Below are 8,790 nucleotides of genomic sequence, written 5' to 3' on the forward strand. Positions count from 1 at the left end.
TTTACCTCCATCAAGAGGGCCCGAACCTGGGTAAAACATCATGTCCCCTGCCTCCTGTTACCATCCGGCCTAGACGCACAGTTTGGGACCCCCTACCCGAGATCCACCGGTTTTGACACCGACATTGGTGCTTTCATTGAGAGTTCCTCTGTGTCGTCACTTTTAGGCCTGATGGCTTTTCCGATCATCAACAGTGATGCGATCCAGGGTGAGACTTTTCTCCCCGGACAGATCTTCGTATTCGGCGGCTTTGCACTGCGGGCCAATTCGCTTGGTCATCTGGAGCAGATCGAAAGCCACACCCCTGGCCATCAGGTCAGATTTGGAAGTTTGAACTACACGGCCGACATCGGCGGAGACTTGATCTTCGACGGATTCGAGCCACAGCCGAGCGCACCGCACTGTCACGATGGGCATGATTTAGCTCTGCCGCTGAACAGTGCCCTGGAGGCCGCACCTGTGTCCGCTCCGACCCCTAGCTCGGAGCCGATCACACCAACCGAGGATGGGTGGTTAGACACCGCCTCGGGGGCTGCAATCTCTATGGCGATCGAGCCGATCACCAGCCCTATTCTCTACGAAGCCCGTGACTCCAAGGAGCCGGACTCCTCTCCAGACTCCGAGCCCTCCGCGCCCCGACCGATCGAACCCGATTGGGCGCCGATCATGGAGTTCACCGCCGCGGACATCTTTCAGCACTCGCCCTTCGGCGATATTCTGAATTCACTAAAGTCTCTCTCTTTGTCAGGAGAGCGCTGGCCGGACTATGGTCAGCAAGGTTGGGATGCGGATGATGAAGAAATTCAAAGCCCACCCACCACCCACTTCGTAGCCACTGTCGATGATTTAACCAACATGCTCGACTTCGACTCCAAAGACATCGACGGTATGGACGCCGATGCAGGAGACGATCAAGAACCAACGCATATAGGGCACTGGAAAGCCACCTCGTCATATGATATATACATGGTGGACATCCCAAAAGAAGGCAATGGCGATGGAACAGCGGAGGATGACCCCTCCAAGAAGCAGCCTAAGCGCCGGCGTTAGCGGCGCCGCTCTAAATCCCGCCAAAACAAAAACGGTGATTCCGGCATGGGAGATAATAACACCCCGGACAGCGCCGAAGACAACCACCTCCAGCAAGATTCAGCACAGGAGGATAGAGAAGCCAGCCCTCATGAGAGAGCGACAGACAGAGAGGTCGAGGACGATAATTATATGCCTCCCTCCGAAGACGAGGCAAGCCTCGATGACGACAAATTTGTCGTGCCGGAGGACCCCGTCGAACAAGAGCGTTTCAAACGCAGGCTTATGGCCACGGCGAGCAGCCTCAAGAGAAAACAGTAACAGCTTAGAGCTGATCAAGATTTGCTAGCCGATAGATGGACTGAAGTCCTTGCGGCCGAAGAGTATGAACTCGAACGCCCCTCCAAGAGCTACCCAAAGCACAGGTTGCTACCCCAATTAGAGGAGGAAGCACTTAAACCTACATCACCAGCGCATGATGCGGCCGACCGGCCACCCCGTGGCCGCGACAGAGAGGCCTCTCGGCCCTCCACTCAAGTCGCACCCCGGCGCCGCTCAAAAAATACCAAGGCATGGGAAAATGCGCCAGACCTGCGAGATATATTGGAGGACAAGGCAAGGCAAACAAGATCGATCTACGGATCACGTGGGCACCCCACGGCACGAGACGGTACTCGTCACGCCGGATACAGTAAATCTGGCCGGGCCGAACACAGTAGACAAAGCTCGTTTGAGCTGCGTCGTGATGTAGCCCAATATAGAGGCGCCGCACACCCACTATGCTTCACAGATGAAGTAATGGATCATCAAATCCTCGAGGGTTTCAAACCCGTGAACATTGAATCATACGATGGCACAACAGATCCTGCGGTATGGATCGAGGACTAGCTCCTTCATATCCACATGGCCCGCGGTGATGACCTACACGCCATCAAATACCTCCCACTCAAGCTTAAAGGACCAGCTCGGCATTGGCTTAACAGCTTGCCAGCAGAATCAATTGGTTGTTGGGAGGACCTGGAAGCCGCATTCCTCGACAATTTCTAGGGCACTTATGTGCGACCACCAGACACCGATGACCTAAGCCACATAATTCAGCAGCCAGAGGAATAGGCCGGACAATTCTGGACACGGTTCCTAACCAAGAAAAATCAAATTGTCGACTGTCCGGACGCAGAGGCCCTAGCAGCATTCAAGCATAACATCCGCGACGAGTGGCTTGCACGACACCTAGGACAGGAAAAGCCGAAATCTATGGCATCCCTCACGACACTTATGACCCGCTTTTGCGCGGGAGAAGACAGCTGGCTAGCTCGCAGCAATAACATGACCAAGAGCCCTGGTAATTTGGATACCAAGGACAGCAGTGGCAGGTCGCGTCGCAACAAGCAAAAGCGCCGCATTAACGGCGACAATGATGAGGATACGACAGTTAATGCCAGATTCAAAGGCTCTAAACCCGGTCAGCGGAAAAAGCCATTCAAAAGAAATACTCCAGGCCCGTCCAGTTTGGACCGAATACTCGACCGCTCATGCCAGATACATGGCACCCCCGAAAAACCAGCCAATCACACCAACAGGGATTATTGGGTGTTCAAGCAGGCAGGCAAGTTAAATGTCGAAAGCAGATACAGGGGGCTGCATAGCGATGACGAGAAGGAGCCCCGGCCGCCGAACAACAGTGGACAGAAAGGTTTTCCCCCACAAGTGCGGACGGTGAACATGATATACGCAACCCACGTCCCCAAGAGGGAGCGGAAGCGTGTGCTAAGGGACATATACGCGATGGAGCCAGTCGCCCCAAAGTTCAACCCATGGTCTTCCTGCCCGATCACTTTTGATCGAAGGGACCACCCCACTAGCATCCGTCATGGCGGATTCGCCGCATTGGTTATAGACCCAATTATTGACGGATTTCACCTCACTAGAGTCCTTATGGACGGGGGCAGCAGCCTGAACCTGCTTTATCAGCATAAAGTGCGGAAAATGGGCATCGATCCCTCGAGGATTAAACCCACCAGAACGACCTTTAAAGGCATCATACCAGGTGTAGAAGCCAACTGTACAGGCTCAGTTACACTTGAAGTGGTCTTCGGATCTACGAATAGTTTCCGAAGCGAGGAGTTAATCTTCAACATAGTCCCGTTCCACAGTGGCTATCACGCACTGCTCGGGTGAACCACATTTCCCAAGTTCAATGCGGTGCCGCACTACGCATACCTTAAGCTCAAGATGCCAGGCCCTCGAGGCGTCATCACGGTCAATGAAAACACCGAACGCTCTCTCCGAACGGAGGAGCATACGGCGGCTATCGCAGCGGAAGTACAAAGCAGCCTCTCAAGGCAATTCTCCAGTCCGGCCATTAAACGTCTGGACACCATCAAGCGCGCTCGGAGTAACCTACAACAAGACCGCCTGGCACGTTCTGAGCAAGCGTAGCAATGCGGCCCCAACCCCAGCCCTCGCGAACTTGCGAAACTAGTGTTGCGCGTACACAACTACGCTCTGGAAATACCATGGGCACAGGGGGAGGGGCACCATCACGGCACGCCCGAAACACGGCTTAAACCGCACTGGGGGCTGCCGATTTCTTAATTTTCTCTTATTTTCAGGACTCCATTCTTCGGAAGGCTTGTCCGGTAGTACAATTGCCGCACAAACGATACAACCAGGGAAGCAGAAAGCCACGCCGCACTACGGAACTCTAAGGTGGTCTCTATAACGAGCAGTATACCTGTTTCGCATAACATTCCGCAGCTCGCCCCTGGAAAGGACATATTTGATAGTCCCATCTTTTGCTTATTGCACTATTTGTATCGTTCTGCTTTGATCGCAGCTTTTTTAAAATAAACAATGCATAGCTTCCGTCTATTATTGCATTACCTTTTTTACGAATATATGTTCATTAATGACATGTTGCACCCGTACACTTTGGTACGGCCAATACGCCAGGGGCTCAAGTACCCCACAATACGGCGTGAGAAGTCCAAACACTTTCACAAGTGCGGCACCCCGAACTTATAGCATTATATACATCGGCTCCGAATCATGTCTTGGGTCAAATGTTGGGTTTGCCCGGCTCCTATGTTTTGGTACCTTACGTTCTGTTATATCGGCTAAGGTAGCACTAGGAGAACTACTGCGATTGTGCCCCAGTTGAGCTGGGCTAAGCACCTCAGTAGAGAAAGCTAAAACTGACCGTCATGATAAGGCGAGAGCCGGTCGCTATTCGAGAGGTTTTCGAGTCCCTAAAGACTTATGCCACTTAGAGCGAGGAGTCGGCTTTGTCCGGCCTAGGTGTGGATAGCGCCCTGAACTCGGCCTTCCGAACACTAGGGGCTTCGTCGAAATTTAAAATTATAGAATTCTATGGCTAAGTGAGAGTGTTCAAGCATTATAGTCCGATTGCCTTGTTCGTTGTGCTGAGCGCCTCCCTCGAAGGACCCAAGAATGGGAAAAAGAGCGCTCATGTTTATCCCGAACACCCCAGCACTCGTGGCATGGGGGCAGAAGCCGACGACTCGCCATCTCTCAAATTTGATAAACGGCCGCACAAAAGGTAATATTTTAAATTCAAAAGCGTTGCTTAGTGCATATGAACAAGTTCTCAGCGTACAGGATCACAAATGCGAGTTTACTCAAAAATTACATCTTTGGAGCATTCATCCGCTATAAGGCGGGCACCCTTCAGGACGCCCTCATAATACGCTTCCGGGACGCGATGCTCCTTGCCCGGCGGTGGCCTGTCCTTCACCAGCTTCTCCGCATCCATCTTGCCCCAGTGCACTTTAGCACGTGCAAGTGCCCTACGGGCACCTTCGATGCATACGGAGCGCTTGATTACTTCAAGCCGTGGACAGGCATCCACCAGCCGCCTCACCAGCCCGAAGTAGCTCCCAGGCAGAGCCTCTCGAGGCCACAGCCGAACTATGAGGCACTTTATGGCCTGCTCGGCAACCTTGTGGAGCTCGACCATTTGCTTCAGCTGGTCGCTCAAAGGCACCAGGTGTCCAGCCTCAGCATACTGAGACCAGAACACCTTCTCCGTTGAGCTCCCCTCTTTAGCTCGGTAGTAGGTGGTGGCATCCGACGCACTGCGGGGCAAATCTGCGAATGCTCCTGGAGAGCTCCAGACTCGGGTAAGTAACAAGTAATTCACTTTCACGTGCTTGCTTTGCATAATGAATGCCTTACCCGCCGCTATCTTCTCCATCTCTTCAATTTCTTTGAGGGCTTTCTGGGCTTCGGCCTCGGCAGACTTCGCGCTTTTAAGGGCTGCCGCAAGCTCGGACGCTTGCGTCTTTGAGTTAAGCTCCAAACTCTCGTGTTTTTGCACGAGAGCCTGGAGCTCTTTCTGCACCTCCTCCACCCGCGCCTCCTGCTTCCCTCTCTCCGTGCGCTCCGCGGCCGCTCGGTTTTCGGCCTCGGACAACGCTTGCTTAAGGGTTTCCACCTCGGTCGTGGCCCCTATAATAGCACGTTGATCCTGCCATTTTTTTGCAACCACATCTTCTCTATATACTTGCGCAAGGTATTACTTACCTTCCTTCTCCTCGAGTTTCCTCTTGGCATGGCCGAGCTCGTTCTCGGACCGCGCAAGGTTTTGCTTCAGCGTATCCACCTCCGCAGTCAGTGCGGCGGAGCCCAGCAGCGAAGCCTGCATACACATATTCACTTGATTATGTTAGACTCCTGCGAATGTTATTAGATCCTCTATTCGGATTTTCTTTCCAAACGCCGAACAGAGCATCAGGGGCTACTGTCTATGCAGTAATATTTTTACATATTCTTTACTTACCTCAAAGCCCGTTAGAAGGCTGGCACAGGCTTCAGTCAGTCCGCTCTTGGCAGACTGAACCTTCTGGATCACCGCACTCATATTAGTGCGGTGCTCCTCGTCGATGGAGGCGCCGTTAAGCGTCTCCAGCAAATTGTCCGATGCCTATGGTTGGACGGAGGTCACCGGCTCGGTAGGCTCGCTCCTCTTGGAAGGAGGCTGCCTACTGGAGTCCGGAACCATTGAAGGTTCCGGCACAGTGTCCGACTCAAGGCCGGACTCGGAACCCTTGGGGGTTTTATCCCCTTTGCGCCTGGAGTCCGGGAGGTCGCCTTGCGGCGCCTCCAGGACCACCTCCTCCTGGCTTGGAACCTGTTGGGACAGCACCTCGGCGTCGTCCGTAGGGTGGGGGGGAGGTAGCCGTCGGAAGCGAATTCACATCCGACGAATCCAGGGAACCGCTCGACGACACTTTGAGCCGGTCTTGGGGTGGACTACATAAACATATTCGACATAAGGAAAAGCTGTGCAATGGAGGAATACTATGAATCACTCTGGTATCCGGACACTTACGATCTCGCCAGGGGCTTGGCCCTGTGCGGCCACTCCTCTTCGCCGTCGTCCGCGTTGGTGGAGCCGTCCGGAGGAAGGGTTTTCCCCTTCTTGGACCCTTCGGCCTCCCTATTTTGGGTGGCCTTCCTTTTCTTCTCTCCCCCCGCTGGAGGGGGAGAGGTCTCTTCTTCCTCCTCCTCGTCTTCACGGGAGGAGTGCATCTTGGAGTCGTCGGATGATGAATCCGACACCCCCAGGCGCCGGGCACTCTTCCGAGTCCCCGTGGCCTTCTTCTTGGCCTTCTTCTCCGGCACCACATAGGGTGCCGGAACCAGCAGCTTCACCAAGCGAGCGTCCGCTGGGCCTTCGGGCAAAGGAGCCGGACAGTTGATCTGTCCGGACGTCTCCTGCCAATCCTGTCAAAGGTAAGGGAGCTTAAGATCCCGCATGGAGTCAAACTATGAAAAACTAATACCCTGTAAAAGCTAAAAACAGCTTACCGCACGAGTGCGACGCTGCGTGCTAAATCCGCGATCCTCGGTAGCGGATGTGGGGGCCTCGGCGCCCTTGAAAAGCACCTTCCAGGCATCTTCGTACGTCGTGTCAAAGAGCCTGCTCAGAGTTCGGTGCTGCGCCGGGTCGAATTCCCACAGGTTGAAAGCCCGTTGTTGACACGGGAGGATCCGGCGGATGAGCATAACCTGGACTACGTTGACAAGTTTGAGCTTCTTGTCCACCAGGGTTTGGACGCATGTTTGGAGTCCGGTCAGCTCTCCTTCTTTACCCCACGACAGGCCCGTCTCTTTCCAGGAGGTAAGCCGCGTAGGGGGTCCGGATCGGAACTCAGGGGCTGCGACCCATTCAGGGTCGCGCGGTTCGGTGATGTAAAACCACCCCGATTGCCACCCCTTTAGGGACTCCACGAAGGAGCCCTCGGGCCATAGGACGTTGGGCATCTTGCCCACCATGGCGCCTCCGCACTCCGCCTGGGTGCCGCGCACCACCTTCGGCTTGACGTTGAAAGTCTTGAGCCATAGGCCGAAATGGCGGCAGATGCAGAAGAAAGCCTCGCACACGACGATAAACGCCGAGATATTGAGGACAAAGTTCGGGGCCAGATCGTGGTAATCCAGGCCATAGTAGAACATGAGCCCCCGGACAAATGGGTGGAGAGGGAAGCCCAGTCCGCGGAGGAAATGGGGGAGGAACACCACCCTCTCATGGGGCCTAGGGGTGGGGATGAGCTGCCCCTCTTCAGGAAGCCGGTGCGCAATGTCGTTAGACAAGTATCCAGCCTTCCTTAGTTTTTTGATGTGTCCCTCCGTAACGGAGGAGACCATCCACTTGCCTCCCGCTCCGGACATGGCTGGAGAAGGTTGAGGTGGGGTGTGCGGACTTGGGCGCTGGAGCTCGAGTGCGCGGAAATGGATAGGCAAAGGAGGAAGAAGGCGTGGATGAAAATGCGGATCCTTATCCCCTTATATGGGCGGACGCGACTATGCGCCCCCACCAGCCTGGTAAAACTCACTTATCTCCCAAGCGCCGTAGTCAATGGCGCGGTTGGGTTACCCACACCCGTATTGATGAGAATCCTGGAATAAGGGGACACGATCTCTGCTTTAACAAGACGTGCCAAGGAAACTGCCTCGCTAAACGCGCTGATGTGGTACAATAAAACGATTCGAATAAAGACTTGGCCGTGGTGTGATGTCACGCTACGGAATACGTCAGCAGATTAGGTTTGTGTAAATATTGTTCTCTCTATGGCAATATGTGGAAACTTATTTTGCAGAGCCGGACACTACCTTTGTGCTCAAAATCTTCTATGAAGTACTTGGAGGAGGAACCCGCCTTGCAATGCCGAAGACAATCCGCGCGCCGGACTCGTCGTCATTGAAGCCTGGTTCAGGGGCTACTAAGGGAGTCCTGGATTAGGGGGTGTCTGGATGGCCGGACTATACCTTCGGCCGGACTCCTGGACTATGAAGATACAAGATTGAAGACTTCGTCACGTGTCCGGAAGGGACTTTCCTTGGCGTGGAAGGCAAGCTTGGCGATACGGATATGTAGATCTCCTACCATTGTAACCGACTCTGTGTAACACTAGCCCTCTCCGGTGTCTATATAAACCGGAGAGTTTTAGTCCGTAGGATGAAAAAAACAATCATACCATAGGCTAGCTTCTAGGGTTTAGCCTCTCTGATCTCGTGGTAGATCTACTCTTGTACTACCCATATCATCAATATTAATCAAGCAGGACGTAGGGTTTTACCTCCATCAAGAGGACCCGAACCTGGGTAAAACATCGTGTCCCCTGCCTCCTATTACCATCCGGCCTAGACGCACAGTTCGGGACCCCCTACCCGAGATCCGCCAGTTTTGACACCGATAGACTCCGAACAACATTTGGTCACCAACATACATAACTCATA

Source organism: Triticum urartu, chromosome 5A (genome assembly GCF_056163025.1).
Source record: "Triticum urartu cultivar PI428250 chromosome 5A, HENAU_Tu73, whole genome shotgun sequence".
NCBI lineage: Eukaryota > Viridiplantae > Streptophyta > Magnoliopsida > Poales > Poaceae > Triticum > Triticum urartu.